Below are 10,455 nucleotides of genomic sequence, written 5' to 3' on the forward strand. Positions count from 1 at the left end.
TTGATGTGTGTTGATTCTCTTTTTCTCTTAATATCTGGCTAGAGGCTTATCTATTTTGTTTATTTTCTCAAAGAACCAGCTCTTGGTTTCATTGATTTTTTTCTATTGTTTTATTCTTCTCAATTTTGTTTACTTCTTCTCTGATCTTTATTATGTCCCTCCTTCTGCTGACTTTAGGCCTCATTTGTTCTTCTTTTTCCAATTTCGATAATTGTGACTTTAGACTATTCATTTGGGATTATTCTTCCTTCTTTAAATATGCCTGGGTTGCTATATACTTTCCTCTTAAAACTGCTTTCACTGCGTCCCACAAAAGTTGGGTCTTCGTGTTGTTGTTATCATTTATTTCCATATATTGTTTGAGCTCTATTTTAATTTAGTCATTGATCTGTTGATTACTTATGAGCATGTTGTTAAGCCTCCATGTGTTTGTGAGCCTTTTTGCCTGAGAAGTTGGTTGGTAGAATTTCAATCTTTTTGAATTTACTGAGTCTCTTTTTGTGGCGTAGTATGTGGTCTATGCTGGAAAATGTTCCATGTGCACTTGAGAAGAATGTGTATCCTGGTCCTTTTGGGTGTACAGTTCTGTAGAAGTCTGTTAGGTCCATTTGTTCTAATGTGTTGCTCAGTGCCTGTGTCTCCTTACTTATTTTCTGTCTGACTGATCTGTCTTTTACAGTGTGTGGTGTGTTGAAGTCTCCTAAAATGAATGCACTGCATTCTATTTCCCCCTTTAATTCTGTTAGTGTTTGTTTCACATATGTAGGTGCTCCTGTGCTGGATGCATAGATATTTCTAATGGTTAGATCCTCTTGTTGGATTGACCCCTTTATCATTATATAATGTGCTTCTTTGTCTTTTGTGACTTTCTTTGTTTTGAAGTCTGTTTTGTCTGACACAAATACTGCAACACAAGCTTTTTTCTCCCTATTAGTTTCATGAAATATCTTTTTCCATCCCTTCACTTAAAACTAACTTACCAGTGATCTGTTAACAATTTATATTTTTCTGCAGTTCATCTAGAATTGAAAATGTTATGTTAAATAACTTTGTGGTAATTTCTTGTTTAGCTTGTATTTTTTCAGCGTTCATCACTGTTTGTATACGCCATTCAATCACTTCTTTAAGTGTGCCCAGCTTAAATGTTTTTCTTTCTTTTTTGTTTTGTCCTGCAGTAATTATTTCATTAGGGAAAGTACTTATTAACTGTGCTGATTCTCTTTCTTGGATTCTGTTTCCAGAAGCATGCATTCCAAAGGGGAGTCAGGCGGCGAAGCCTTGCAGGGAGAGAAAAGATCTTAATAAGTGTGACTGTTTGAGAGAGAAATGCCGTTATTCATCATCCCAGACCAGCAGCTTCAGATGTTTTGCCCCTTTAAAAGATGATAAGTTCATCCTCTTACATTTCTTATCGTTCTATTTAAGAAAATCTGACGAACAGCTCACAGTGGTTTACGTTTAAATTCCTATCTCCCAGGTTACCACTTAAAGGGGGCAACCAGCCCTACAGCAATGCTGTCTGTAGGAAGTCCTGATGTGCTTAGGCCGCTATTCATGAGCAGTTTTTGCTTAGCCCTTAAATGTGACTTGGGCAATTTGAAATTAGTCTCTTTTCTCTTGCTTTGGTTATCATCTCTCTTGTCCCAAAGATTCCAGGCTCTAGGAAATGTAATTCTCAACGCCTGGGAGAAGACAGCATTGGGCATGCCTTATCTCATCTTCTACTTATCCCATCTTCTCTTCCTGAGGAGAAGTCTTCCTATTTAACTTGTCTTCAGCATGTCAGTATGGGACTGTAGACTTGAATGTTTCTTCTTGAAGTCTCTTTATTAGTTTCTCTTTTTTTCTATTGTTTTTGAATTAGGTTCTTAAAACTTTTTTCCTCCACAAATTTTTGAGAACTAGACCATCTGTTTTGGCTCCTTCATTTGGATAGTGGGGATGTATTACCGGTTGGTTCCATGATAGACTTATTTGATATGACTAAACACCAACAAATACTACAAAAGGATGCATGCAAAACAATGCCTTAGGTTAATAAAGTCCCTATTCAATTACAGCTCTGTGTTGAGCATCTAGTATTAAAAATGGAAACTGAAACCTGATCATGAATATAGTATTACAGTGTTAACACTGTCACATGGTATTTATAATTCATTCATCAGTGTAGTCTTTATGTTATGTGTGAAGACACATTTGGTTCTTGTAGAGGTAAAAATTGAACCGTGACTTACAATTCCCACATCATATTAGAATGTATTTCCAAATTAATATAAGAATAAAGTATGCTTATTCACCTGCAAATTTTTGATTTCTGGTTTAATTTAATGTTTTATAATTTGGAAATAAACAGTTAAGAAGCCATTCCTTCATCAAGTTAACTATTCATAGATAAATTCACTCCTTGAGTGCTCTAGGATGTATAACATATGTGCAGAGAAGAAAACACATTTAGGCCATGGGAAGAAATGTGTAGTATGAATCATAATAATCTGATAACAAAAACGGTAGGATCATTTCATTAAGACTTCCATTGGAGGATGTGTAATCAAGAACATGTCATAAACGCCTGCTACTTACAGAGTAGCAGTGATATTTACCTGTCATATAAGAATACCCCCTTATTTTACTTTATTAACTAATAGTTTTTTAAATAAAGACTGTATGAAAGAGCTCAGATTTGCCTCTCTTGCTTAAGTCATAAAAGTAGCAGGATATAATTACCCCAACAGAGGATATCCAGATGTTCCAGATGTTTGTGCTTAGTGTGACCAGCATGATCATCCTGGGATGCCTGCCCACTTATTGCTGTTATTTTTGCCGGAAGAGGTAGGAAAACATAAACTCTTATTTGCTAATTGGTGAGTGTACTTGGATATTTCTGAGTAGACACATTTATTTGTATGCTTCAGAAACATGGGGATTATGTTTGGATCTCTTTTATTTAAAAGAAGGTAGCTTGGGAAAAACCTTAAAGTAGAGGTTTTTTAAAAATGCAAATTATTTAAAAATTTTTTGAAATGTTTTTTAAGAAGCATGTTATTATATTTTTCCATAATTTTAAGACTTTCTCTTCCATAGTCTATAGATTTTCTCTCATCCAACAAAATCCTAATTAGAAGAGAAAATAAATCAGTGGGCTGGGGGTGTATGGAGTTGAGGTGGTTATTATCTGCATATCAGAAAGATGTCTAGAAGTGTTCTGCGTCTAGTATATGGTCATCTACCATTGGGTCTTAAAGTCTTGTTCTGTCTTCAAGCCATTTGTGTCAGATTTCTTCTTAGCATTTTATAGAAAATCCCAGTGTGCTATTAGCATGATGCTTTTAAGTTTTTTTGTTTTTTTAAGTAGCTCGCTGTCTACCGGGAGGACATTGAGTGTAGAGGTGGAGAGCAGGGCCAGGGCCAGGGTGAAGGGAATGAGGCCCTTGGGGCACAGAATTTAAGGAGGCGTGTGTTCTCAGGTGTGTGCAAGTGCGGAGCCAGTGCTAGCGTGACCCTGAGAATGAGTACCTCCTTAAATTCCCTAGTAAAGAGAAGGTGTCTTTTGAGAATTAAGCATCTTTGATGTTTTTATTCCAGTAATAATAAAGTGGTATTTGAGTTCCAAAAGAAATTGTTACCAAGAAATTTCACTGGAAGATTTTAGATTATGCATATATTGTGTTTTCTGTAAAGATCATTAAGTCTTTTTTTTTTCTGTATCTTTTCCTTGAGTCTGATGGATGTGTCATACTAATCATTGTATTTTCAGCTCATAGCAAGATGCTTCATATATACTGGATGCTTAATATATTTTTGTTGATTAAATGAGTGGTTTCAGAAATAAAAAATGTAGTGGTGGCATTGGCTAGCCTGGAAGGCAGTCTTACACTAATGTAAACTTTCTCATTGCTTACGTCCCTTTCTCAGGCCATTTTGAAGACACTGTAGGGTCACAGCCTTTTAACTCGTCCAGTTTGCATATGATGGTTGATTGTTTTCTCAGTTTTAACTTAGTTTCCTATACTGAGTGTGTAATCTCTCTCTTAGGCCTCTTTGTTTTCTTTCTTTTCCCAGGTAATTGGGAACAGGAGTGGAACTTTTGACTCTAACTTCTTCCCTCCAAAGCTTGATTTCATATTAAAGATAACCCATGAACAAAGGGGAAATAACGTTTGCTAGAAATTGGTGCCATAGGATTATGCCACGCACTTTGGAGTGTCCCGTAGAATAAGACTGGTAAACCACTTCATTAAGGCTCTCTGTGGCGCCCCTGCCATGGAGTTTTATGGGGATGTTCAGGTACACTGAGTTTTGCTCTAAAATGAATTCGAAAGGATTATCCCCTGATACGAATATATGTTCTTTTTTCGACATAATACAAACTGCTTGAGAGACTTGAACAATATGAATAGTATATATACTGAGCATCATGAATTTTGGGTTACTGTAACTTTTTGTTTATTTATTTATTTGTGTTACGTAAGGGTGGTATGTTCCTTCAGTCGTCCTGAGCTGCTTGTTGCAACTCCAGAACAGGTGTCAGTTTCAGTTTGCTGCTTAGCTGAACTGCCAGGAAGAATGGGTGACTGAGGGCGGATGGGGCGCTGTCAGCTTTTCCCGGCAAGCTGATTTTTGAGGCAAGGGGAGTCATTGTGGCAGAATGAAGGTCCTACCCGTGATACCAGGGAAGGAGCTTAAGTGGAGGCAAAACCCGCTGCAGCCCCCCTCTTTGGGGTCAAGCTATTTCCGTAGAACTATCCCCTTAACTCACTCCCTGTTCTTCATTTCCAAGAATAAAGCAATAGATAAAATATTACAGGAAGTAAAGTAAATGACCCCATAAAAGGGAAATAGACATGGCAATAACATCAGCATGTAGCTGTTTAAAATAGCAAAGAAAGAAGCCAAACACAGTTTTCTAAATCAGAGAGACTAAAAGCCAAATGCAGGTCTGCGCTACCCTGATCCGGGCCTCTCTGTTGGCAGAACTCCTGGGGCTGTGGAAGATACCCCGCAGCTCCTCCCCTTGCTGGGTCGGCCCTGTACATGCAATACGCATTCCTTCAGGAAAAAGCCCCTGTAGCTGTCCCCTCTTGGCCTTTAGTTGGAAGCCCAAACCAATGATGTTCTGACATCCCCCCGCTCCTGCAGTTCGGGCAGTGCCTAAGGAGCTCACAACGGGAAAGAGCTGGAGGGATGGAAAGGGAGAATATGAGCAGGTGGTGGAAATGAAAGCAGTTTAGGTGAAGAGGATAACCACTTTCCAGAGCTAAATGTTATTTCATTCTTTTGGTGCCTAATTCATGCTTTCCACAATTGACCATATTCAGTCACTGCTTGTGTGAGGTACTGTGGAGGATCCAGAACCATCTAAGACATTGGCCCTACTTTTAAGGAGCTTAAGGCTACCTTAAAATAAATCCCAAGATGATATATTAAATAACAATATAAGATGGAATATAACTAAGGACTAAAATGAGTAGTGGCAATAATTGATGAAAGTTCTGAGGCAGTAGGTGTCAGGATGAGGGGGGGAAAGCAGGGTGGGCTCCATGGTGGAGGTGCTGTTTGAGCTGAGTTTTGAAGGGAGGATACGATTTGGGTTAGGTGGGAACAGGGCTCTCCCACAGCATTCATTACATTCAGATGGAGTCTCCTCACGATAGACCCTTTAACTTGTTGTCATTTCTAAGCAGAGGTGGCTGAACTTTGTCCCCGGAACAATCTATAACGGAATATCCGGTTTACTTCTACTTGACTTGAGTTTAGGCGTGATTTGAACAAGGTACACAGAGAACCCAAGCCAGCTTGAACTGCTTGCACAGATACAAAAGGGAGTAGACAGCATTAATGGAAAGCTCTCTAAGAATTTGCTACTAATAGCCTTACAAAACTCACATGTGAGTTTTCACATTCATTATGTCCTCAAGGTTATACAAGATCTATTTTTATTCTCATGAATAGGGATGAGAAGACTCGTTAGCTTTAAGTGTCATTGGTGGGTTTAAGACTTATGCAGAAATGAAGGAAAAGATCAGGTAGAGGGAACAAAAGGAAGTTGGGGGAGGCCCGCCCTCAGGGGAGAAGGCGGGTGGCTGAATTGTTCCTGTTACAGTAATAGAGTACCAGGAAGGGTAGTCTCAAGTGCCAAATTCAGTTTCTAATCTTTATCTGTTTCTAGATAAAGTTTAGCCTGTATGCATATGCCAGTTAAACATCTGTGTGTTGTATAGTGATATGATACTTGTGTGAACATAGCTTTGTTAAAGTGGAAAATTCAAACATTTTAATACCATGCCTATAAAACTCAGATGAAGGCCATTTTCATGTTCTTTTTCTTCCTACCAGATGCAGTTTGTAACTCTGAATTAAAAAGAAATTCAAAACTCAGTCCGAAAATGACAAAACTATGTTTCCTTTTACCTAATAGAAAAGCCCTGTTTTTTTAAGATTATAGGTCATCTGATATACAGATGATGTAAACAGCACCCCCCCCCCACTCTTAGTGTTCCTATTTCCCAGATGGCTGTTACTGAAAATTTCTACATTTAGACAAATCCTGCTACGTGTTTCTCTGTATTATAATGTGGTTTTCATTATGCAGATAGTTTTAATGCCACTTACTTTCTTAGAATGGGAGATACAGAACTGGGGATAAATGTGTCAGAAATTGCCTACAAATCATCACCCATTGACTTGAGAAAACAGGCATTTATACTTTCAAGTCCCCATGTTTGTGCGTTTCACTATACTGTGCAATATAATTAGTAATGTTATTTTGGAAAGCTTTATGCAGCAATTAGCCAACTGCTGCAAGGCTTGAAATTCCTAGGATTATATACATGTGAATTCTATAAAATCTATAAATTTTAAAAGTGTGGCTAGGCTCTAAGAACTTTGATAAAATAGAATCAGATGAGAGCCTGAACAAACTGGAACCCTGCTCTAACATGAGTCACTCTAGATTTGAAATTCACGTAAACTGGTTGTTTTTGGACTCAGTACAAGGTAATTTAGTTACTGAAATAAGAGAACCTCATTGCATGTGGATTATATGTCTGAGGTGTTCCAATTGCAAGGACGTCAAGGGAAACATTTTAGAGAATTCTGGAATGATAGGCACAATTAGAAAGAACAGCTTGTTGCCAAGTAACTAATAAGCTCATTGCAAAATGCAACGGCCTTTCCTCAGTTCCCATCCAGCCTGACCTTTCTGTCACATAGCACACTTGACTCCCCCTTCTTGACACTTTCCTTCCTTGGATTTCATTGTTCCCCTTACTGTTCTAGTCCATCTCTGTTTGTTTTCCTTTGTTCTTCCAGCTGTGGCTGTTTCCAAAGCCTTAATTTCATCTGTGAGAGAATATTGAAAGTATGTAGCAGAAAGAACAGTTAAAAAGATCTCTGCTCTCATTCTTCCTTTACTACCATTTTTCTAATGAGCTTAACTTCTTTTGGTGTTGGTTTTCTCATGAAAAAATATTAAAGGATTGGGTTAGATCATTTCTCAGGTTCTTTCTGACCATAATATTCTGGGCTTCCCTGAGTGAGTGAAACTGTTAAGTTTGAATTCTGAAATCTTTGCCTATTCATGTTCCATATTCCAGCTGCCCTCGTGATTTAGATGTTCTGTTAGCACCTTAAATGCAACATATGCAAAACTGTCTTCTCTTTTTCTCCCCAATCATCTCCTCTTGACACCTGTCCATTTCTGTCAGTGATTTATTTGGTCTCCCAGGCTAGAAAGAGACCTTGGGGTCATCTGTGACTGTTTACTTTCCTTTATCCTTGGTACGTGATCTATTCTTCGTCTCCCTGTCTGGTTTCCTTTGGAATGAGTCTGGGCTTTTCCTCTTTTCCCATTTTATTGTCCCAGCTTCGTCCAGGCCTTGTATGTTCTCAACTGCTTCCTGGGTAAGTGGTTTTTCAGGAGAGGAACAGAAGGGAACCAAGGTGTACTCGACTCTTAGGGCCCCCATAACAAAATACCACAGGCCAGGTGGCTTAAACAATAGACATTTATTTTCTCACAGTTCTGCAGGCTAGGAGTCCATGGTCAGGACGCCAGCTGATTGGGTGGCTGATGAGGGTTCTCTTCTTGGCCTGCAGATGGCCACGTTTTTTGCTGTGCGCTCACATGGCCTTTCCTTGACGCATGTGAGAGGTGGGAGAGAAAGAGCAAGCACTCTGGTTTTTAGTAAAAAAACAAAAACATTAGTTTTTATAATGACACTGATTTAACCAATCAGGACCTCACCCTTATGACCTCATTTAACTTTAATGACTATCTTAGAGGCCCCATCTCCAAGTACAGTCACAGTGGGACTTAGGGCTTCAACATACGAATTTTAGGGACACAAGTATTTAGTCCGTAACACAAGGCTAACTAGCATCCATATGCAAAGGCAGGACTGGGAACTGAGGAGGTCATTGGAATGAGATGGCCAATCCAAAGAGTTCACACAAGAGAAATAATAACTAGGATGGGGCTGCAACTGGGGTTGGTTTGGAAGATGGCTAGGATTTGGGTCCTGGAGAAGTTTCCTAGCGTGTCAGTAGGAATGTATGGCTGTGCCCTTACAATAGAGAGTGAGTCAGGATGCTTGCCAAGCCAATTTGGGTTTACACCTGGACTTTTTAATATACTCTCCTTCTAATCCAGCCTATTATGTCCTTCCTAAAATAGTACAATTTCATTTCATTGTATCACTTAAGAACTTCTAATACATTCAAGAACATCTGGATTCCAGTTCTGGTCTAAGGTGGGATAAAGGACAAGAATGTGCTTCAGATCATGCTCTGTGCTCGTAAGGGACACCGTCTAGTAAGGGATATATACAGGTATCCAAGGTAGAAATTCACACTCTGTAAAAAAGGTACAGACAAAAAAAATCAGCATGTCTGTCCTTTTCCAGTTTATGTGAAGTTTTCACGTACATTGTCTTATATGACCTTCGAAACACAGAGGTGCGGGGAGGTTTGGCCTTTTGCTCAAACTTACATAGTGACACAGCAAGAGTTCCAACTTGTTTTCGGAGTGCCTTGCCTCTTCTACTAGAGGGAATAGGAACGGAGAAAAGGTATGTAAAAACACAAGGCCACTCAAAAAGCTTTGGCTTTCAAAGTTTTTCATATTGGACTCATTCTATAATTCCAGTATTTCGTAAAACCCTCCATCTGTCTTTTGCTCCAGCCAGGGAGCTGTCTGTACTTTCCTTGGCATACCACATTTGTTCCTGTTATTTTGCCCATGCTGTTCCCAGATCTTGGAATTGTGCTTCTCCTTCATCTCTGTGTATTTGCATTCTTCCTAACCTTCAAACTGAAGCTGCCCCAACTCTTCCATGAAGTGCTCTGCAATTGCTTCAGATCCCGATGTTTTCTTTTTCCCTGGGACCTCTTCCTGCGCTTGTATTCTTATCCACATGTAACACGTAATTATCCTTTGTTTCCTATTATTAGTTTTCTTTCTCTGGTTAAATTGTAACTTCCATGAGGACAAGGAGCCAAGTTTTATACATCTTTGAGTCTAGAATTGTGGTTCCCCAAATGGGGTTCCTGCACCCGAGTCATCATCATCCCCTGGGAACACGTAAGAAATGTACTCTTAGGCCCCACTCCAGACTGACGGACTCTGTCACTCTAGGTTTAAAGCCCAGCAGTTTGTGTATTAGCAGTCCCAACAAGTGACTCACGGACACGTAGGTCTGAGGACCACAGGTCTCTCTACGCCATGAGGTAAGCAGCTCAGCACATGAATGGAATAATCTAGTCAGTCATTTCTGTGGATTTTCTGACTTTCGTCATGATGTTGCAAATGGTATTAAACTTGTAAAGTTTCCCATCTATAAAACTGATGTTATATTATTTAAATATCTTAAAGAGTTCATATTTATATTAATGACTGAAATGCTCTTCTACTTCTCCCCCTCTCCACCCTTCTTTGTCTGGCTCACTCCACCCGGGATACAGGCTTCAGCTTAGATGCCACCTCTGCTAGGAAGCTTTCTCCAGACCTCCTGCCCAGGTCAAGCTTCTTCTTGTTTGCCTCCACCTGCCTCTACTTGGGACATCTCGGTGTGATGCAATTATCAGCTTATATATCTGTCTTTCTTTCTAAATTTTAAGCTGCTTGAGGGAAGGTGCCAAGCCTTATTCATCTTTATGTATCTAGTGTCTAGAATAGTGTTCACTTCATAAATGAGCAAATGTATCAGTGAGTGAGTGAGCATGGGATAAGTTGATCTGTACCTTTCAAGTGTTAGTATGCTGGCCACAATATATGGTACTTTATATGAAAAGAAGAAAATCCCCTCTAGGACACTGGACAGATCATTTCATCCCTACTTTCCTCCTTGGGAATTCTCATTAGATATTGGGTAGAATATCTCACTTTAGATCTTAGTAATGAGTGTTGGAAGGCTAAACCTCAAACCAAGTAAGTCCCCCAAGAGATTGAGAACTACATAG

Source organism: Manis pentadactyla, chromosome X, assembly GCF_030020395.1.
Source record: "Manis pentadactyla isolate mManPen7 chromosome X, mManPen7.hap1, whole genome shotgun sequence".
Taxonomy (NCBI): Eukaryota; Metazoa; Chordata; class Mammalia; order Pholidota; family Manidae; genus Manis; species Manis pentadactyla.